General features: G+C 45.3%; 1 long non-coding RNA gene across 1 annotated transcript; it reads right to left on the bottom strand.

Annotated features, from left to right (window-relative positions):
* Positions 1–1,830: 1,830 nt before the first annotated feature.
* LOC142842608 (uncharacterized) lies at positions 1,831–21,799 on the bottom strand. The gene is made up of 3 exons (XR_012909409.1): positions 21,649–21,799; positions 21,521–21,574; positions 1,831–2,116 (listed from the first exon to the last, which is right to left on the bottom strand). It is a non-coding gene; the product is annotated as an uncharacterized LOC142842608 (long non-coding RNA).
* Positions 21,800–22,913: the final 1,114 nt, after the last annotated feature.

The raw sequence follows: 22,913 nt of genomic DNA, 5'->3' as shown, positions 1-22,913 counted from the left end.
CTTCTCTCCATATCCCTCGACCCTGTCTCCAACCTGAACCAGAGGAAGCTGGGGAGGCTTGCACCTCCAGCAGGCCTTCCGGGTGGTGCAGCCTCTAGGCTGGAGATCCATGCTGCTCCTTCTTGAGAATCTGAAACAAGCCTTGGTAAACTCGCATGGAGAACTTGGCTCAAAGGCAGTTAATGGTCACCTCTTGTATCTTTGTTCTCATACAGCGTAGGGGCTAGTGGACAATCTTGCCCACAGGACTATCTCACGAGGAGAGGGAGCTATGACCAGTGTTCAGTTCCTCTCAGGACATTTCTAGAAGCTGCTTTCTAAAATCCCTTAGATGCAGAACCCAGGCAAGATGCCGAGACCCGCCTCTATGGTCACGGTTAGGAGAGCGGCAATGAATGGGCACAGCTAAGATGGACCCTCTAGCTCCCAAGAGCCACTTCTATAGTGAGGACTTTGTAACTAACCAATCAGAACAAAGCTGCTTCTGAACCAGCCAATCACAGCAGGTGCTCCGCCCAGTTTGCCACCCTTCCCAAAGGGAAGAAAGAGCTCTTTGAAAAAAGTTTCTCTATCATTTCTTAAGAACCCATTACAATGGCCATTGATACACAAAAGAAAACGGAAAACTTTGTTTTCAGGAAAAGAAAACGCTGGGCGCCTGAAAAGACCTGGTCCTATGATCTTGAAGGGCAAAAGTTCTAAATGGCTCTCTCAAGACCTCCGTCACTGCCATCTAACTCCTAATTTGAAATACAACTTGCGCAGAATTTCCCAGCAAAGTCACCTGCAGAGACAAAGGCATCCTTCGTCCTTCGCCCACAGATCTAATCTTTTCTGCAAAACCCAAGATGCTTCAGCAGCTTAAAGCAGACCGTGCACAATTAATGACCAGAAACTCCAATTTCATGTTAATTGGTTTTAATTACATTTTCTCCTATGCTTATCTACATGGGCTGCTTGCCAGAGAACCTGCAATTTAATATTTGGATTCTCTGCATCATATTCATCCTCTTTGAAGTTGAATAATAAAACATCCTCACACGGCACCTGAACAGTCCACCAGGGAGAGAGAGGGAAGAGGGGAGGAAGAGAGAGAAAAGTGAACTCAAAAACAGATAGATTCTCCAAAGATGGAACCCAAGAGGCCTGAGGTCCATTTCAGATACCAGGGCCTTAGTCAAATCTCTCCAAGTAACAAAAGCAGAAAGCATTGGCTCAAGCTTCTGGAGCTGACCAATATAATTGGTGCATCTAACAGCAAGAAATTGAAGGACAATAAATGAATTTGCCTTCCTCTTTCAGCAGACTCTAAATGACCTGCCTTTAACAGAAATAAGTACAACACCTGTCCTGGTAGCTGGGCAGCAGAAAAGGCCTTGGCAAAGACCGAGGGTGAGAGATAGGGGTCTGTGTTAGGTCACAGTCAAGGGCACAAGGGTCAGGAAATCACATTCTTGTCCTGTCTCAAGACATTCCACAGAAGATCACAAAATGGCTACTTTTGAATGTCGGCTTGATTGGATTAATAATGATAAAAGCTACTAAAATAATAGACCACAAGCAGACAAAGGAATCTACATCACCTGCTCCAACATCCCAGCGTAGTCTCCGCTACACTTCATTATTTTTTCTTTTTTGTAAACTTCACTAGTTTTGAAATTTTCACTAGTATCCATTTGGAGACAGGGCCATGAAAAGCAACATTCATTTTAAGTCCCCCCTGTAATCGAGAATGTTAACAGCCAATTTTCTCAAATGCTGACACCACTCAGCCTGTGTTCGGGACAAAAATACTCATCTTTGCTTCTAATCAAAGGCCTCACTCTCGGTTTATATACATCCATTCTGTTTTATTGTGTTTTCGAGAGTTCCATCAAGTCGGTCGCACCACTTCTACGAGTTTTCCCTTGAGCACACAAGTAATGATTCTTAGAAGGCAACAGCTGTGGGCCGACAGAGCCGGTATATTTCTGTGGAAGCTGCCGTTGTTCGGAAGGTCAGCCATCAAATGGGGCTCATTTTTCACTTGAGACAAAGGCGGTGCGAAGGTCTTTTCAATTTGTATGAAATTGGACTGCTTTTGTAGGGGCAAAAACACATGCAGAAGCCCAGTCTTCTAAAAAAAGAAATGTTGTATAAGATTTATGAGTTTTAAGATCCACGAACTGTTGGTCAAGCGATTAAGGTTTTAATGAGACTTTGGAAAACAAATGGTAAGTAGAAGTTATGGCTACTTTTTAGGGGCAAAGGATTCCTGTTATTCTTATGACACGGGGATTATTAGAATTAATATTAGGCCTAGAAAGTTAAAGAAGCAGCAAAGAGCAGAGCAGCCCAGATGATGACCATCTGTAAAGGGTTTGCCACACCAGCACGGCCCACATAAAATGTTGAACACTGGCTGTGAGTCTATAATCCTACTACTGGGGAGACAGAGACAGGAGGATCACTGGAGCTAATCAGTGAGCTCCAGGCCCAGAGGAAGGAAGGAAAGAAGGAAGAAAGGAGGGAAAGAGAAAAGGAAGAAAGGAAGGAAGGAGAAAAGGAAGAAAGAAAGGAAGGGAAGAAGGAAGGAAGGAAGAAAAGAAGGAAGGAAGGAAGGAAGGAAGGAAGGAAGGAAGGAAGGAAGGAAGGAAGGAAGGAGAGCAGCCAAGGAAGGCACCTAACATAAACTCCTACCTTCACACACACATGAACACCCATGTGTAGCCCCCACACACACATGCATACACAAACATGTATACACACAAAAGAAGTAACCAAGAGGGTAATAAAAGATGCCATTTTTTTATTCTAGAAAATTCAAGGAACTTGACTTTCTTTCCCTTAACAGCATAAGGTCTTGGCACAATGAGCTCACGACACAGTCAATGTCTGGTTGTAAAGGCTCCTTCTTGTAAGAAGGGGTTCAATTTATTTGCTTACCCCCCACACTCTTCTACATTTGTATGTATATGTGTGTGTATGTATGCATGTATATATGTGAATATGTATACTCCAAGATGCTACCATTCACTACCTGGTGTGATTCCATTCGAAGCCTTCTCTCAGAGAACAATAATCATGGCACATACATGTACAGTCTTCAAAAAACATTGGTTTATGTAATCAGTTCTTTATAAAATTTAATCATCTTCCTCTCACTATGACATTCTGGAATATCTGTAAGCAGTCACAAAACTCCATTTTACCATCTACCTAGCCTGTTCAAACCAAAAGATTTCTGGGTGATCCTTTGCTATAGGACAATGGCCTTGCACTTTGTAAAGATTTGTCACTTGTATTTTAATAAAACGCTGATTGGCCAGTAGCCAGGCAGAAAGTATAGGCAGGGCAACGAGGCAGGAAGTAGAGGTGGAGCAACCAGAACAGGAGAATTCTTGGAAGAGGAGTCAGTCTGTCGTCATCACCCAGACACAGAGGAAGCAAGATGAGAATGTCTTGCTGCTAAAAGGTACCAAACCACATGGCTAACACAGACAAGAATTATGGGTTACTGTAAGATGTAAGAACTAGTTAATAAGAAGTCTGAGCTAATAGGCCAATCAGTTTATAATTAATGTAGACCTCTGTGTGTTTGTTTGGGACTGAACAGCTATGGGACCAGGCAGGAAACTTCTGCCAACCATCCTTGTCACCCCCTTGCTCACTGTACCCCACATCTGTCTTCCCAGGCCAACTGTTGAAGTGTTGTACCATCGAGTCCAGGATGTTACAGCAGAGGAATGTCAAGTATTGTCCCCAGTGCTTCACACATATATGAAGCAAAATGCTCTTCAGCGCATAACAACAGTTCACTGCTGTGCAACTGAGTGTGTTCTCTAATGTGGACATAACCATTCATACATGGAAAGATGCTCAAGTGGTTTCACATCCCTGGGTTAATAATAAAAAGGCTGGTACCAAATAATAGTGCACAGGTCTTTGTTAGCACCTACTATTCTGTGAGCACATGTTCCATGTGGTAAATACTTTAAAAGCGGCTGCATGGTAGTTCAACATTTGTCTTCTTAAGAAGTTGATGTGTTTCCTAAAATTGTGTCATTTTTGCATTCCCACCAGCATGTGTACCATTCCCACTTTCTCCATATTGTCCCCAAGGCTGAGTGTGATTACTCTTCTTAAGAATGTATTTGCATGTGTGCGCACGTGTGTGTGTGCATGTGTGTGTCCAGCTGCTCACACGTGTGGGAGCACCTGTACTGTCAGGAGTGTACAGAGATCAGAGGACAACCTCAGGCACCCACCATGCCTTCTACCACTTCTGAGACAAGTTCTCTTGTCATTGTTACTGTGTCATGTACTCCAGGCTAGCGGACCTGTGAGCTTCAACGAGATTCTCCTGTCTCTATCTTGTATTACACTATCCGAGTGTTGAGATTAGAGACATGTTGCCCTTTGTTTGCCCTTTCCATGAGTTCTGAGAATCCAAATTCGGGTCATCAGACTTGCACAGCAGGCACCAGGACCAGCGGAGCCATGTCCTTGTTCTGTGACTCCTCTTTATAACCTTAGCCTTCCAACAGATGTGCATTTTAGTTCCCTGCAGTGCTGATGTCAGCAGCATAATGAGCCATAAGGCGGAGCATTGTGACATCTCTGGATGGCATGCTCCCTGCCAATCAGAACATGTTGATTGACAGTGATTTTCATATCTGCTACACATTTGTTGATTTTTTTCTGTCTAATTGTTCAGTTGACTTTGAGAAATAACTTTTGAGACTTTTTTTTACTGTAACTGTGGATTTATAATATTTTATTTCTTGTGGTTATTTTCTTTTTCCAATAATGTGTTTTGAGGCTTGGGTTTGAAGGCATAAACATTTATCACTTTTAAGTCCTTTTGACTAGCTATCCTCTTTGTTAAAATCCCTTGTTCAGCTTGGGAGGTTGTTTGGGTTTGGTTTCAGTTGGGCTAGACTGAAATTCCTGATTCTGCAGCTCTGGGATCAAGTCCAGGGCCATATACGCAAGGTAAGCACCTCTGCCTCTAATGGGGGCGATGACCTGTTAATGTTTAATGACAGAGTCGGACAGAGCACTGGGCTTCTGATGGTCATTTTCCACTTATTTCCTATTGCTACAATTTTCTCTTTCCCCTAGGTTTTGCTTAGTTTTTGTTTTCTTTTGGGGTTGAGTCTTTTTTTTAGGACTATTTTATCTCTTTTGTTGTTCATTAAACTAAAAGTATTTGTTATTTTATTCCCAGGGTTTCTTAGGGTTTATGCTGCTATCTTATTGGGTTTTTTTTTTTACCATCTACATTCAAGTAATACACTACCTTACAGATAGTGTTTAGAAAAATCACAAATACTATACCTCTCTAGTGTTCCCGTCCTGACTTTACACCAGTTTGGAAGTGTGCGCTTGTATTTTTCATGTTGCAAATTCCATTACACTATCATTTAAGATTTTATTAAAACTCTTGTCTGTTCAACCGTGCTGTCTTGTGTGTTCCTCATCCCTTCATGTAAGACCAGACTTTCTCACACTATCGTGTGTTACCCTCCGAGGCATGTTCCTCTCGCACTTCTTGTGGGTTTCCTAAAGGTGAGTTAATCGAAATTTTTTTTTGACTTTAAATAGCTTTTTAAGTTCTTTTTTTGTTTGTTTTCTTATGACTAGGTCTCTTCATAACCCAGACTCTCCTTGGTCTACAAGTTGTGCCTCTGTGAGCCTTGAGGACTACCAGGTCGTGTGTTCTATAATATAGCACTGCTTGCTCGTTCATCTAAGCAGTGGTAATCCTCTGCTGGGAGGAATGCCTCTTGTTATCTAGACACCTGGCGTTGAAAGAGAGGTGAGAAGAGATGAGGGATTATAATAAATAATCATTTGCATAATGAACAAACAGAATGCATATTATTAGCCAATACAGCTCTACCGAATACAGCAGACTTTACTGTTCAGTTCATTAAATTGCTATAAAAGATACCCAAAAAGCCTATTAACCTTCCCCAATGCTAATGGAAATCTGGAGAAGTAATTATTTTTGTGTTTAATGAGCAACAACATAAAGATCAGCCAAGCCCCTCCTTGGGTCTAAACATTATCCCATGGTTGGTGCAAAGTAAGAGTAACCAAGGTCTACAAATGAGGTTTAAAGAGACAAGAACCCCAAGGCAGGGGGTGTTGGTGAGAATGGCTTGGGCACATGCTTCTGGGCAGCCAAAGCTTGGACACAAGCCTCTAGCCAGTGGAAACGCACCTCATTTTACGTGGCTGCTTTGCATCCCAAAAGTCAGGGGCACAGCACATTGTTCTCACTCATGCTAATCTTACATCTCTCAAGAATCTTGCTCTTTATCAATAAGTATATTATATAGATATTTGTATAGGTAGATAGATATATAGATAACTATATCTAATTATAAATATACTCAGGAGCCCTTTAAGAAAACAAAGAACACTGTGGATAACTGTTCTTTGGTTAAGCTGTGTTTGTAAGTTTAAATCTCAAATACTGTAGGGGTACTTGTACAACGGGATACCCCACAGTACAGTGACAGCTGAATAATACGAATTATTTATTCTGTGACTGTGTTAAAGGACAGGCCAGCGTGGATGAGGGTGCAGCTCTGCTTTCAGCTTTCTGAGACTGTGCTGGGTCTGAGGAGTCCTAGAGATGAGCAGCTATGATGGTTGAGATAATGAAACCTAAGAGCCTTGAGAAAACATTAGGAAGTGGGCTTATTTAATACAGCACATGGAAAGTGGGGATATAATCTCTTCTCTGTCTTCAAAAACACACCACGTGAAGACAAGGCTTGTTAAAATATGGAGTAGAAGACTTTCTGCTCTGTGAGATCTAATGGGGCTGTGGGCAAAGAATACAGGGGAAACTGACTTCAAGAAAGCCATCAAGTCGCCTGAGGGGACTGTCTAGTGAGAAAGTTCTTGAGACTTATCATGTGCTAATACAGCAGGCAAGACGTTAATGTGGTCATCAATGAGAATGAGATATAACATGGTGTCATGTGTACCGTGTAAAATTTAGGAGAAAACATGAATCCACTTCACCCGAATGTGTTGGCTCATGTCTGTAAAGCTAGCACTGGGGAACTGAGACAGGAGGATTCCTGGGCATTTGAGGCCAACATGGGATCACAAAGTGAGTTCAAGGGCAGTCTTGCCTACACAGGGAGATCCTGTCTCAAAAACAACTACAAAACAAGCTTATGTGAGTACGTCAAGGAAGCCATGGGCAGGATCATTGGTGAGAAAGGAGAAAAACCCTACTTGATCCTTCTGGTGCCTCCTGTTTGACCTTCACTGCCATTTCCGCCACTGCTAGCCCTGAGAATCCCTGTGTTGTTAGGGACTAGTGTGTTCTTTTACTTCCTTGTTGACACAATACCAACTGGCTGAGCATCTGCTGTGCACCCAGATGGAGTGGGATGACTAGGGATGCAAACGAGCTAACCACACATCAACCCTCTCCTCTTTTACTTCTTTCGTTTAACAGAATTACCGGCGGGGAGAGATCAGTGCAGAGATGGCAGCAGAAGATGCCACAGAGACTAAGGTACCTGGGGATGCAGCAAAGTTTCCTGGCGGAGACTGGGTAAAAAGTGTGCTGTGAGGCCCCAGAGCGGCGAAGGAACGGCTGCAGCTGAAGCATTGGAGACAGACGCTGACGCTGGCTGCAGGACCGGCAGTTTGTGCAGGATGCTACAGGTCACACTAATGAGTTTGACATTTATCCTAAGCAAGCGCTTGGAGGGCTTGAAGCTAGACAGAGAGATGGTGGACTGCCTTTTAAAATGACGAGCCCAGATGCTTGCGAGAACAGATCATCAGGGAAGCGGAGATGGGGAGGTATCTAAGGATGAGGCAACAAGGTTGTTCTCTGTGGAATTGTTGAGAAACAAGCAAAACGAAGAACACCCAAAGGGACAAAAACTCCTTGGGAGGGTGGGGTTTTGTGTTGCCATATCGCATGAAGCAGGCAAGAAAGTGAAGAGGGTGTTAAGGTGGTCAGGGGGTTCTAAAATAACCATGACAGCCTGTGTGGGGGTGGGAGGTAAGGGCAGGAGGGACACCCACACTGGGGTCCTGGACTGGACTGGTGAGCTCATAAGGGAGTCACTGTGAGTGAATGGACCCGTGTGGACTCGACAGAAGAAACTGACCTCATGTTCTACTATAGTTTCCAGGCTGACAGCAATGGCCTTCCTACACCATGCAAGCTGGGAGAAGAAGCGGGGACCCAGGAGCATGGACAGTCACAATACAAGGCCATGGCCACCGAGAGTGGGCTTCCTCTACAGAAGCTGGAACATTCTGATTGGTGGCCAGGGCAATATTTTCTCGAAGTCCCTCAGGGCCCCAGGTTAGCACACACCTATTCGATGCCCACGGGGTGAGGGACGGTAAGACAAAAATAAATGTAACAAATGTCCCGTCTTTCGGACGGGAAAGAGAGCAGTCAAATGTCATGACTCGGTGGCCTGTATCCAGGAAGAATGGGAGGGATTTCAAAACAGAAATAATATATTCAGTGGTATATTTCTCAGAAATCACCCAAACTCTGTCTTTGGGCAGTAGAGCATAAAGATATTTATTGGGTGTAGGTGTACCAGACTTTGAAAATATGGCCTAGGCCTTTTTAACACTGAGAACGATCGTCTCAAGATGCTATCATGTAACTATCCTCAGAAATTCATTCTGTAATAGTACTCAGAGGCTGTATTAGCTAAATATCCATTACTATAATTAAGGATGTCAGGCTGGACACTTAGGAAGAAAAGAGGTTTGTTAAACCAACAATTTTGGAAGCTGGTGAGGGCCATTTGGTTGCATGGCCTTATTGTGAAGGGCAGGCTTCTAAATAGCAAGGGCATATGTGAGATCACCAGACAGGAAGCCAGGAGGGAACAGAGATCCCAAGGGAATGCATTGATCCCATCACGAGGTACAAATCCATGACACGAAAACAAATAAAATACGGCCATGCTTGAAACATCTACAAGTTCCAAAGCAGAGGAGGGGGAAAACTCAACCTCTGATTTGGGGGCGGGGCTCCGTTGGTAGGGTGTTTGGCTACTATGCAGGAAGCCCTGTTGACCCCCAGTACCACATAAGCAAGGCATGAAGGCGTGTGCCTGTAATCCTAGCATTTGGGAGGTGGAAGGGAGAGAGTCCCAAGGTCAATGTCATCCTCAACTACACACAAGAGCCTCAGAAAGAAAAAGGCTAAGAAGCTGGGCAGGGAAGGAGAAAGAGAGGGAAGAAAGGAAGGTGAGGGGAAGGAAGAATCTTCCTCAGTCCTTGTACTTCTGAACTCCTGGTGGCTTTCAGCTTTTTATGAATCACTTCTGGTTGCTCCATCTTAATAACTATTTCCTCCCACAGATGGCTATGAGGTAAACATTCTGCGTTGCTGCCATTTTCACACAATATTTCTCACCGAGTGTCTCCTATCCTTGTCTCCTCTGACTTAGCAGATGCTTTTCTGCCCTTCCCTAACACATCAGACTTTACAGAACCACTTCCCTGCTTTCCCACCATGGACTTGTAGTCTGACGACACTCCACTGCCACAAAAAGCGCTATAGTAAGCTCATGGCTTGATCTGCCGAATTGTCAGAATGTGTGGGAAATGGGTGGCTAGAAGCCAGAGTGTTGTTCACGGGAGAGTGCGCATCGTCTTTCTTCAGAGAATCTACCCCACAAATTCTTCATAACCACCCCCCAAAGCAGTTAGTACCTCTCTCTCCATCACCATAAACATCTCATGAGATGTGGTTTTGGTTATCTCCAAATTTCAGTAGAAATATTATGCCATCTTAAATTTAATATGAATATTTCTTCTTAGGTGTAAGGTCAAGTGTCTTTCCTTCGGAGCATCTGACTGCGTGTTCACTGAGATCGTATCTCAGGATCCTGTCAAATTAACAATTAACGAAACATTAACGATTACGATAACATTTATCAATGTACAGGAACTCTTTATGTACTAAGAATCAAGTTCTTTGCACAGAGCTCCCATGCTACATGTACATATAGATTACACACTTATGTATAATTTATATAGTATATATGTGGTCGTTCTGGGGATCAAACCCACACATGCACGGAGCAACATAAAAATGTCAAAATCATCTTTTGCTTATTTTGGAATCTTTACAAAAGTCTCATGAAATTTGTAAATTGATTAAAGAACAGAAATGATAATACAGGTTTTCATGTGTACAAAACTTACTTTAACCTTTTAGCTGAACTTGGTTCTTGATGCCACACATGACCAGCTCTTGTGAGAACTGTGTGCTCAGTGCTCTCAGCTGCCATCCCAAATGAGGCTTCCTCTGCCTCCCCATGTTGCTGGTGGTTTTGTTTAGGAATGTCATTTTTATCTGTGCCCATGAATTTTGTACCCAACAACTCATCCCCAGTTTTTCTATGACTCTCTAACCAACTGCATTGGTTCTAAAGAAGTATCTCCACCCCATCCTCCCTCCCCTTCCTCTTCCTCTTCCTCTCTCTCTCCATCTCCATCTCTCTCCACTTCTCAGTTTTGCTCAGCACCTCTGAAATACTACAAAGTCGCAGAAGCAATAAGATGACATGTACTTTCATTGTATATGAAACATACCCAGCAGTCACTTGCTGCCCTTGGGGACAGTAGCCTCAAATGGAATTTGTGTTAACCCTTGAGCCTTCCTCTGATTAATAAGGAACACTGGACATAAGCAAAGGCCATTCTTTTTGTGATTTCTTGGAATTACAAACCACCTAGGTCTTTCTAATGTTCTTGTGGGGGAGTTGAGGTTTCTTTTTTGGTTGGTTGGTTAGATGGTAGGTTTTTTGGTTTTGTTTTGAGACAAATTCTTTCCATGTAACCCTGGCTGGCCTGGAACTTCCTATGAAGGCAAAGCTGGTCTTGAACTCAGAGGTCTGCTCGTCTCCGCCTCTCGGGTGCTGGAATTAAAAGCACACACCTCCTTTCCCAGCTGGTCCTCCTAATGTTAAACTATGCTTGGATTTCTAAACTTAGCTCCATATAACTTATTTCAGGTTTTAGTTTTGTTTTGTTTTTGTGGCTTTTTTGTTTGTTTTTTGGTTTTGACCTGCTGGGTTTTTTTGCTAATATGTATATAAAATTGTTCGAACTGTGTTTTCCACCTGTGCACTGTCTGGTCAAAGTTGACAAAATGATACTGAGTTCATGAATTTTAGGAACTGTCCCTTTTCTGCCCTCTGGACAGGTCAATAAAGTTGGAAGTGTGTGCCCTTTAAGTGTTTGTAGAGTTTCCTTGTCAGGCCTGGGGCTTTTCCCAAAAGGTAGCTCTTGACAGATTTCTGTATCTCACCGCAGATCTGATCTCATGATTTGGTGGCCAGTTTTGGTGACTCCGTGTCCTGTCACATCAAATACTTACACAGAGCACGGAGTAGTTGAATCTGGCTCCACGTGTGTAGATATCATTGCCGTACACATCTGTGCTGCCCACTGACTTAGGTATTCCTAGCAGTTCACCTGTGTTCTCACTCCCCCACGATCTTCTCCTTCATCTCCCCCTTCCTTATTCTGTCATCCTTCTGCCTCCTGAGTCACATTCCCTCCCGCCTCCACGCTCAGCAAGCGTACCCACAGCCGTGACACCTTACCAAGTCCGGAATTCCCACTATTGTCCTCATTCTCAAGGGACACTCTGTCTATTCTCCTGTTTGCTCATTAGTAGCTCAGAGATCACTTTGTTACTAACGTGATATTTTCTCACTGTTTCAGCCTTCATTTACAAGAGGTGTTGTTTGTTTTTAACTCTTACTTTAGTTCATTAGAATGAAAACTGACTGGTGCTTTTCTAAATTAGTGGGGTTTTCTTTGCTGATTTTTGTGGATATTTTAGCGACACGTGAAGATAGGAAAATAGACAGAGACATAGAGATAGCTAACAGGGAGATAAAGAATAGATAGATGATAACGGAAAGATAGATGTTGTCTACTTGAGGTACAGTATCAATCGTTCTTAATCAGATATTCTCTATGAAATGTGCTAATTCTGTCTGATGGATCTGAGCTGCCTGAAGAGATGGAATTCCTCACCCAGTTGTTTGCGGCCCCTCCCGCCCACCCTGCCAACTCTCTGTACTGTGTTTGCATGTATCCTCCCTGCCTTCGCTCCTCTGAGCGCCGGGTTCCTGTGTGCAGACACTCATGACATCTTCACATGCTTCGTGGCTGAAGTGCTCATCTTCACCTTGTTTAATGATGTTGCCCCAATTTATGGCATAAAACCATGGCCTCTGGACCACTTTTTGTTTGACTCAATTTACCCTTTTTTTTTTTTTTTTTTTTTTTTTTTTTTTTTTTTTTTTTTTTTTTTTTTTGATTTACAATGTTATTTTTTTTTTATTGATAAAAGGAGGATAAAGAAAAGAAAAAAAAACAAATTTCCACCTCCTCCCACCAGCCTCCCATTTCCCTCCCCCTCCTCCCATTCTTCTCCCCCTCCTCCCACTCTTCTCCCCCTCCTCCCACCCCTCTCCCCTTCCCCCCACTCCTCTCCCCCTCCCTTTCCAGTCCAAAGAGCTGTCAGGGTTCCCTGCCCTGTGGTACGTCCTAGGTCCTCCCCCCTCCATCCATATCTAGGAAGGTGAACATCCAGACTGGCTAGGCTCCCACCAAGCCAGCACATTGCGTAGGATCAAAACCGCGTGCCATTGTCCTTGGCGTCTCATCAGCCCTCATTGTTCGCCATGTTCCGAGAGTCCAGTTTTATCCCATGCTTTTTCTGGTAACAGTCCAGCTGGCCTTGGTGAGCTCCCAGTAGGTCATCTCCACTGTCTCAGTGGGTGGGTGCACTCCTCGTGGTCCCGACATCTTTGCTCATGTTCTCACTCCTTCTGCTCCTCATTGGGACCTTGGGAGCTCAGTCTAGTGCTCCAGTGTGGGTCTCTGTCTCTATCTCCATCCATTGCCAGATGCAAGTTCTAGGATGATATGCAATATATTCGTCAGTATTGCTCTAGGGTAGGGTCATTTCAGGTTCCCTATCCTCAGCTGCCCAGGGAACTAACTGGGGACCTCAGCTTGGGCACCTGGGAGCCCCTCTAGGGTCAAGTCTCCTGCCCACCCTAAAGTGGGTCCCTTAACTAAGAATTGTGGTTCCGTGCTCCCCTATCCAACCTTCCTTTATCCCGATCCTCCTGTTTCCCCAAGTCCACCCTCCTACCCTTCTACCTTTTCTCTCCCCATCTCCCCTAACCCCCATCCCACCCCACCCCCAAGATCCCACTTTCCCCCCCGGCAATTTTGTCTACTTCCCTTATCCAAGAGGATAACTATATGTTTTTCCTTGGGTTCTTTCAGCATTTCGATGTTCTTCATTTTAGCTCCGTATCTTAAATGTCTTCTTTTTTAGTCACACTGAATGTTGCCTTGGACAGCTCAGAGACCAAGATGAAGCCCTCAAAGAATTGTGTCCTGTTTTAAAGTCTGTATGTGCATGTATTTGTGGGGGGGGGTTCCGGGTATGCATGAACATGGTTGTGTTTGTGTGCATATGTATGTATTGTATGTATGTGTGCATGTGTATATGTGCATATATGTGTATGTGTGTGCACAAGTGTCTGTTTGTGTACCTACATGTGTTTATGTATGTATCTATGTGTTCACACGTGCTTGTGTGTATACAAACATGTTTGTGTATGTGCACATGTGGGGGTTATATGGAAGTGTGTATGGTACATACGTGTAAATGTTTGTGGACGTGTGTGAATGTGCATATGTGTTCATGTTCCTGTACGGGTGTGTGTATGTGCATGTATGCATATGTGTATGCGTGTGTCGGTGCATATGTGTACTTACATGTACCCGGTTGTTCATTTCCTTATACAGTTTCTCAAAGCAGAGGCAATACCTCTTTACAAATGCGATCTCACAAGTCCCCTGCACATCTGACGCAGATATTCTAAGAAACAGCTGTCTGTGCTCTTGTCCACACCTGTCAGCCCAGCTACTGAAGAGACGGAGCCAAGAGGAACACTTGAGCCTGCAAGTGGGGGACCAGTCTTGGCAGCTAACAGGCTGGGAGTCAATCTCTCAAATACCTGTTTCTGATTTAGGTCATTACTCCTTTCTTTAACAAAATGCAAGGTTCAGTGAGAGACACTTTCTCAAAGTAATAATAAGGTAGTGGAGAAATAACTAAGGAAAACAACCAACGCATAACTCTCTCTCTCTCTCTCTCTCTCTCTCTCTCTCTCTCTCTCTCTCTCTCTCTCTCTCTCTCTCACACACACACACACACACACACACACACACACACAAGAGAAAGAGAGAGAATGAGACAGAGAGAGAAAGGGAGACAAAGAGTCTCTAAGGTTGCCATCCCTTATGGAAGCCAACAGCTGAATGTCCACGTACAAGCAAAATTCTGTCCTGGAGCCAACAATTTACTCTGGTTTGAAATCTAAGCCATGGCAACAGCTGTTTCACCCCCTCACCCTAGAGTGGAGTCTTTCTCACAAAGGCCCTCACAGTTGGGGGTGTAGGACAGTCTATTCTTTCAAAGCAGTTGTTCTCCCTGCCCCCCCCCCTTAAGTATTTATTCTGTCTGCCCAGCATTTTCCAGAACACAGACCAGGATGGTTGTTGTCACTGCTTATAGAGACAGGCACCCGGCAGCTGTCGGCCTGGGACCTGCCCACAAGGTTTCGGCTTCCCTGCAGCTGTTCCCACTAGGCCCTCGTGTGATTCCCAGATGTGTGGCATAAGAAAACAAACAAAACCTTCTTCTATCTGCCTCCCTGTAGTGCTGAGAGAGGGGGACCAGCATCTATACAGACTTAGCAAAACAGATTCCTCACTGAATCAGAAAGTCTTAAGTTCAAGATGAAAATGCCATGTTTCCCCAGATCAGTGTTTCTCCGAGGTTCTAAAAGAGTTCAGCAAGCGTCAGGCATTGTCTGACCTCACAATCCTTGCAGCAGCTGTGTCCACTGCAAATGATAAATATGTTCCTCTTTAAAGAGAAAAGCAACAGGGTGGCTGAGTCTGTGGACGGGAAGGAGCATCAGCTATTTCAGCGTGAAGAGAGAGAGGTTCCTGAGTGGGTGAGGCCTGGGTGTTATGGGTGCCCTTCACTGAGGGGAATAGTCTAAGGGGCAGAACCTTTCCAGGACAGCATGCCTGCTCAGCAAAACGAGAGTCCTTGAGGAAACCCCTAGGCTGGGGACACCGACTCCTGTTCCATTTCATTAGAACCATGTAGCGATATTAATTGTCATTTCTCTAGAGTCTTATCTTTGACTCATTGTCCCCAGATCTCAAAAAGTCTCCAACGGTTACACCCACACTGATGGGGCCCCACCTCTGGTGCTTTCCTCTGTTTAAAGAGGAATATCCGACCAATGTTGAAGAGTCACTGAGACATTCCCACGTCCTGGAAAGGAGAAGAAAGCCAATCACAGCATGTTCAGAAGAGACAAGAGGTTCTGGAGCCCAGGAGAGCTTCTGAAGTCACTGGTGGTGACCAGAGGAGGTGCTCCCACTACAGTGGAGTGGACAGAGGACTTAGGTTAGCGGGAAAGTCCTACGGAGCAGTGTGTGTGCGCAGCATCCTCTTCTCGCTTCAGCTGAACTAGAAACACTGTTCCCACCACGTGCCCTGCTCGAAATCACACGCCACGGATGCGAGACACAGAGGGCAGAGGAAGAGGCCTGTCCTTGGGCTCTCTGCGCACTTCTTCACCACAGGCCTGCAAGGGTCCCATGTGTGCCTCCATTCAATGAATGACACACTGAAATGGAACAGCTGGCCCAGGATCATCTTCTGGAGGCGACAGCAGAAGCAAGTGAAAGGCTGACCAATCTGGGCTTCTTCTGTTGGCCACCCGACCTCACCCAAACCGGATGTTGTCATAATGGTGACATCAGCAAGAGCTCCAGTGAGAGCTGGTAGAGGCAGGTGGGCCAGCGAGCAAAAGGAGGCAGAGCAGGAGCCATGTCCGGATCCACACATCTGGCCTTCAACAGTTAGTCAGCTTCCCTGAGAGGATTCTTTGCTTCTCCCATGTGGTGACGATTACCCCACCCAGTTCCTGAGACGTTGTGAGCAATGAATCCTGTGCCCTCTGAGCTGAACAGCCAGACTCTTTTTTCTGCATACTATAACTTTCCAAGTCTAAATGTTTTTTTTTTTATTTTGAGCATGTCCACTGTTTCATTGGTTTTTACTTGTGAGTTACTAGGTGTTTCATGTTTCCTGTTCATTGTATTCAGTTCCTACCATGAGTCAAGATCCAACTCATTCAATCAGAATGTCCCCAACACCAGGCCATGTGGGCCAATTCAGAATCGTAAAAGCAAAAGACATTTTCCAATTACAGAAAAACTGCATCTCATTCCTGTTGAGAGAAAATAACCAAGGCTGGTATTTTTTCAGGATAGATTATAGCTAGATGGTGATGGGTGGTAAATTGATACACAAGATAGAAAGATTCAAAGATAAGAATGCCATATGATTAATATATGATTTATAAGCAAATGGATGATAGATCATAAAGAGATAAGTAGATAAACAATTGATAGGTTCTAGGTAGGTAGATGGAGAGACGATTGACAGATAATAGATGGTAGATGATAAATAGACAGACAGGTGATAGGGCAGACTTGAGCCCATAACAGTTAAATGTAGACTTACCACACTCATTGAGCACTGACTTTCGTAGGCCTGGTGGTGTCGAGATTTTTGTACCATGTCTGCCCTATGCCACCTGACCCAATTTCACTGAAAACTAAACCTAAGGGAAATAAAGTAACTGCCCCACTCACAGAGAGCACTGGGACAGAGGCCACCTCAAGTCTGTCCCCTCGGTAATGCTGCTTCTTGGGTTGTATTACACCATGCCATGTTATAATGTGTTCTCTCTCTCTCTCTCTCTCTCTCTCTCTCTCTCTCTCTCTGTCATCCTTTGTCACTTCTCCAACACCCATGGTTCAGTTCTTGCTTGCTCTGATTTCCTCTATCTCTATCCAGAATTATCTTAGTCTTCTCTATAATTTCTCTTCCGGCCACAAAACCAGCTTTAAAATGTTGAATCCAGCAGCCTCACTCAGCAATCTCTCGCTTCCTGCAATCAGGATGTCAGCCACTACTGCCTGGGTTGGTTCACAATGGGGGAGCCTAGCCCAAACTGATGGAGAATGTATTCCAAAAGGCATCCCTTCACACACCATGTGCTCAACCCGCTTGCCCAGCGGTGCATCTTGTCTCAGACCTGGCCCCTCATGGCTTCACTCTCTTTCTCCAAATCTTGGATTCCTGCAGATTTTAGAAGCTCACAGGCTTGTCCAGTTTGAGGCCTGTGGGCTACACACATCCCAAGATGTAAACGCAACACTAACACCCTATAATTTGAAATGGTCGGACACCTCCACACGGAACCCCAGGAGTTCATGTCACCAGAGATTTTGAGTTACCTCACATGCTTCATGACTTCCTCTTGATGTATGTTTAAAGATGTTCTCATTTGGGCTTTTCCTCACCTTTCTCTCTAAGCATGGACCTCTTCTTGGCATGGACCAGACTTAACTCAGCGTCTAGTTTAATGTCCATATCCCTTGTGGACAACTGCAGCATTTGCTTCTGGGGTCAGAGGAACATTACCTAGTGATATGATTTAAATAACCCCTCACCTTAACATAGTAAATAAGACAGTTTTAAAAGTGGGTGTCATAGATGCATCTGAAAATCGGGTGTGGATCTATGATACTTTGCCGAGCACACTTAAGGTCTACACATTTCAGAATGGGGAAAATGGGCAGCACTTTTACTTTTTAATCTGAAATTTGGTAAAAAGAACTTTTTGCTCCATGTTAGGTACAGAGTAAGAGAAACACAGAGCTCAAGTCCTTCCATATAAAAGGCCCAGACAATAGAGATCATTGCAGTCAGGGCCACCTAGTCCCTGTTTATAGCTACCTGACTGTTACCAGGACGCGGCTGTCACAGAGTGGAAAATGAATGCATAGAATTACATAGACAGACCAATGGCCAGATACAGCCTACACTTCAGCCCTTGTTTTGAATTAACATGATGTGATCAGGGGAGCCACCACTCAGGCAGAGAGCCGCAGCTGCTACACAAAACTGCTTCACGGTCTCTGGAACACAGTGACCTCATATTCTGATGGAGCTCCAGCCTGAAGGATAGAGAGTCCCTGTTGAAGTTATCAGAGACGCAAAGTTTTAAAAGAATTCCAGGGCTGGGTATTCTAGCCCAATGGTAGACACCTTATCTACCATATATGAGGTTCTGAGTTTGATTTCCAGCATGGGATGAAGAGAAGGAAGGAGGGAGAGAGAGGAAAATATATTCAGCAAAGAGAGAATCACAAAGACATAAGACCTTGGATAGAGAGCTCATTGGGGCGTGGTTGGACAGAGAGCTCATTGGGGTGTGGCTGGACAGAGAGCTCATTGGGGCGTGGCTGGACAGAGAGCTCATTGGGGCGTGGTTGGACAGAGAGCTCATTGGGGTGTGGCTGGACAGAGAGCTCATTGGGGCGTGGCTGGACAGAGACCTCATTGGGGCGTGGCTGGACAGAGACCTCATTGGGGCGTGGCTGGACAGAGACCTCATTGGGGCGTGGCTGGACAGAGAGCTCATTGGGGCGTGGCTGGACAGAGAGCTCATTGGGGCGTGGCTGGACAGAGAGCTCATTGGGGCGTGGCTGGACAGAGAGCTCATGGGGTATGGCTGGTAGCCTCATGACAGGGTGGGGATTATTCATAAAGAGATGGAGATATGGAGATAAAGAACCTAGAAGCTGGGTGCTGCAGGCACTGACTCCCCACTATGCTGGGCTCTTGTGGTACCTGCACACCTTTGGAATCCCTCTCTGCTTCTCTGCGCACCCCACTGCGTGTTCCTCACCAAACCTCAAAGCTCCTCAGCACCCTAGCAGAGTTTCGCACTTTGAACCCACGTTTATTCTCTCCCTTCTCTCTCTCTCTCTCTCTCTCTCTCTCTCTCTCTCTCTCTCTCTCTCTCTCTCTCTCTCTCTCTCTGTCTGCAACATCCCTGCAAAAATGCCCTACAAAATACTGTTTTTATTCTACAGCCAAGGAGCCTGAGAACCAAGAAGCCAATAATTTGTGACGGTCACATGACCAGAACCTTGTAAAGCTCACATGCTGGATCCAGGTCACAACACTGTCACCCAAAGCCCCATCCCCTAACTAGTAAAACCAGAGTTTCATTCCTTCATCTGCAATGTGACTGCCCAGCAGAGAAGTTCATGACCAAGTGCTTATCAGCATGTGGGCCCCTTGTGAGCAGCTTCATTGGTACCACAAATAGTTGATGACAGGGAAGGGAAATCAGCAACCTTCCCCCTGCCAGTTCCCCGCTGCAGGGGTGAAGGGTTTTTTGCAGGCCCAGAACTGAAGCATTTAGTGAACAGCTGGGCGACCCCCTGCCCCGAGCCTTCAATGTATGCACATGCTATTGTCATTCCAGGCTTGCACATTCCGTTCTGTGAGCTTTTACAAATTATTTTTACTTTTCCCACAAGGAGACTGTAGAAGAAACTGGCTGGAGGGCATGCAGGCCTCATCCCGGAGACCTCTTTCTTCTTGAAAACAGCCTACTCTAAAACAGACTGGTCCTCAGACACTCGCAGAGCCTGAAATCTGCACAGATGCCAGAATAAAATCCTATTTAAAACCAAAAACTCCATTCCCTGAACTCCACAGTGGGCCAGGCTTCTTCAGTCCTACAAAGCCTCCACAGAGAAGGCTCTTCCTGGCCACTCTCTGCAGTTATAAGGAGACACGCGGGCAGGGAGCAAACAGAACACACCATCCTCTTCCTGAGGGGAACTGCCAGGGTGTGGCCACATTTCCAGAATAGCTAAGGACCTTTCCTTCCTGTCCTACCACCCTGGGAGTGGGTGTCCCAAGCCTGGTCCTCTTAGATGTCCCAAAGTCCAGGGTGGCTCTCTAGGGACTTGAGCATCAGTGAGTTCGGAAGACAGACAAGAGCGAAGGGAGGGTGTCCCTTCTGCACAGCTTCAGCTGCTGTACTTGACAGCTGAGTTCCTAAAGGTGCCATATTGAAGAGGGAGGAACACCATGGGTCATATTTTGGGTCAGATGTGTGGGAAATGCAAAACCAACCCCCAGGGAAGCGGCACTGAGCCTCTCCATGGGGACTTCAAGCATAAACTTCCTCCCTAGACCTCAGCTCTTCATCCTGGCTCAGATCTGTAGTCTTAGTCAAAAAACTGCTTTTAGAATAAATTTAGGCATTTGCTTTAAAACACAGAGACATGGAAATCACACTAACTGAAGGTCTGGGTTTACCAGAGGTGTTTCACTTTGGTTTTGAATATTTTGTTTTGGATTATCAAAGTAAACTGTGAAATTTGAGACAACGTATGCTAATGCCCCAAAGCACCACGGAGTTTTACCGAGGATTCTGGATTTACACTTGAAATAAGGCGTAGACACGATTAGGTCTGTTTCTCTGCTCGTTGGTCTATCACCAGCACCTAGAAGAGTGCCTGGCTATACTGTTACATCACAACGACTTTTCATCTGTACTAATGAAAGCAACTTAAGGAATAAGGGGCTCCTTTTGGCTCGGCACAGTCCGTCCTGGCTGGAAGACGTGTAGCGGCAGTGTGAGGTAGCTGGTCACACCATGTCCACACTCAGAAAGGAAAGTGTTGAAGGCTGGCGTTCAACCCACTTTCTCCTTTTTATCTAGCTATAAACGCCAGCCTGTGAACCTATCACGGGTAGTCATCCCACCTCAGCCCAGTCCAGACATTTCCTCACAGACACCCCCGGAGCTCGGACTGGAAGGTAATTCTGGATCTTGTCAAAATTGACAATCACTAGAAACCATCACACTGTCCTAAGTGATTTGATAAATATTTTTAGTATGCATACATGAAAGGAAAGAGGAAGAGAGGAAGACAGAAGGAAGAATGGAAGGTGCCACACCGTTCAGGCTGAGCTTCTGCTGGGCATAAGCAGAGAGTGAGATTGCCTACCCGTAAGTGTGTGACACACACAGGCCCCAATCTTTCTGTCAACGTTTTCTGAGGAAAAGCAGACAGGCCTATATAGAAGGAACTCTCGCGCTGAAACTTAGCGACTGAAGGCAGAACTCTGAGGCGCCTTTCTGAAAGGAAGCAAAAATAGCAACGTGCCCAGAAGTCGGCTGCCTTCCCCACCCACCCCTCAGCCACAGCCCAGATCCCCAAGCAGACCCGAGATGGTGGGATCTGATTCTACCAAACCAGAACAGGACACGACAGAACAAAAGCCCCCTTGGAAACCTACTTTAACAGTCCAGAATGGAAACATTGGAGTCTTACTTTTAATTTACCTTCCACTGTGGAAAGGTTCAAACACTTACAACAGTAAGCAGACTAGTAGGGGAAACTACAACACATTCCTTGCCCAGTAGCAATGCTAGTCAACTCACGGACGTTTTTGCTTCTTCTAGAATTATCTGTGTCCTACAGAAACTTTCTAATGAGACAGAAGAAGAAGACTTACCTCCCTGCGGGGCACTGGGCAGGTGTTACGCGCCACTAAATCCCTGTTTAGGACCTAAGGAGATAGAGCCATGATTAAATCCATGCTATTCTTGAGGACTAGAGCTCAGTACCAGCAACCCATATCACCTGTATCGCTAGCTCCATCTTCTCACGAATGACCTTTCTGTCCTCTCCCAATAGTGTGGGCTGAGCTGTCAACACAGTGAAAGGAGCCCCAGAGACAGTGGAGTGACTGCAATGGCAGAAGCCGCAGAGAGCCGTGACAATGACCAAGCAGAGAGCCTGGAGGAGCTATGGAATCTTCAAGGCAGACGGAGAAGCAACTGGTTTAGCGTAGCTAACAGAAAGAGGACCACTATCCTAGTTAGGGTTTCTGTTGCTGCAAAGAAACACCGTGACTAAAAGCAAGTGGGGGGGGGGGTGCAGGCAAAGGGTTTATTTAGCTTACACATTCACATCACTGTTCATTATTGAAGGAAGTCAGGATAAGAACTAAATCAGGAGGCGGGAGCTGATGCAGAGGCCATGGTGGGGTACTGCTAACTAGATTGCTCAGTCTCCTTTCTCATAGAACTCAGGACCACCAGCCCAGGGGTGGCACCACCCACAATGGGCTGGGCTCCCACCATAAATTAAGAAAAAAATGCTCTATAGGTTTGCCTACAGCCTGATTGTATGGAAGCTTTTTCCCCCCCTGATCAAAGTTCTCCCATCTCAGATGACTACAGTTTGTGTCAAGTTGACATGAAACTAGCCAGGACAGCCATGGAAATGGAAAGATGACAACACGGGAGCCAAGAGCCTAGGCGGAAGACAGGTGAGCGCATATAAAGATCAAGGGAAAAAAGTGACAGGCCCCAGTTGCTGTCAACCCTTAGGCCAGGAGTTGTAACACTGGCTTGTGTTAAGGAAACTCAACTTCAAACTTACACAAAAGCCGAAACACTGAGTTTTGTCAAGGACTGAGGCATCCTGACACCTAGGCCTGCCCCGAAGCTATTATTCAACCACAGCCAAGTGCTCAGAAAGCTCTGCTTCCAATCCCACAAGCCATAGCATCTATGAATCAAGCAGACTTGGCACCCAAGGTCCACAGGAGGACTGTCAGACAAGAGGGTACCACCCACTGCTGCTGCCACCTCTAAACACTGTCCAACATGGAGGGACCAGCCCTTGAGAGCTCCTCCTGCCTATCCACAGTGTCTACCCAGCAATGCAAACAGACTCCAGAGAGGTGATCGGTGACATCCCTGTCTCTGATTTATACTCTAACCAAGACCAGGACTATGAAACTGGAGGAGGGGGTGCGAGGTTTATTAAGACTAACACTGAAATATTTGTAAGTCAGCAAAATCCAACACTACCCTTACCCCTTGTGGTCTGTTTAGATC

Source organism: Microtus pennsylvanicus, chromosome 1 (assembly GCF_037038515.1).
Source record: "Microtus pennsylvanicus isolate mMicPen1 chromosome 1, mMicPen1.hap1, whole genome shotgun sequence".
NCBI classification, from domain to species: Eukaryota; Metazoa; Chordata; class Mammalia; order Rodentia; family Cricetidae; genus Microtus; species Microtus pennsylvanicus.
This window is presented reverse-complemented; position numbering and strand designations above follow the sequence as displayed.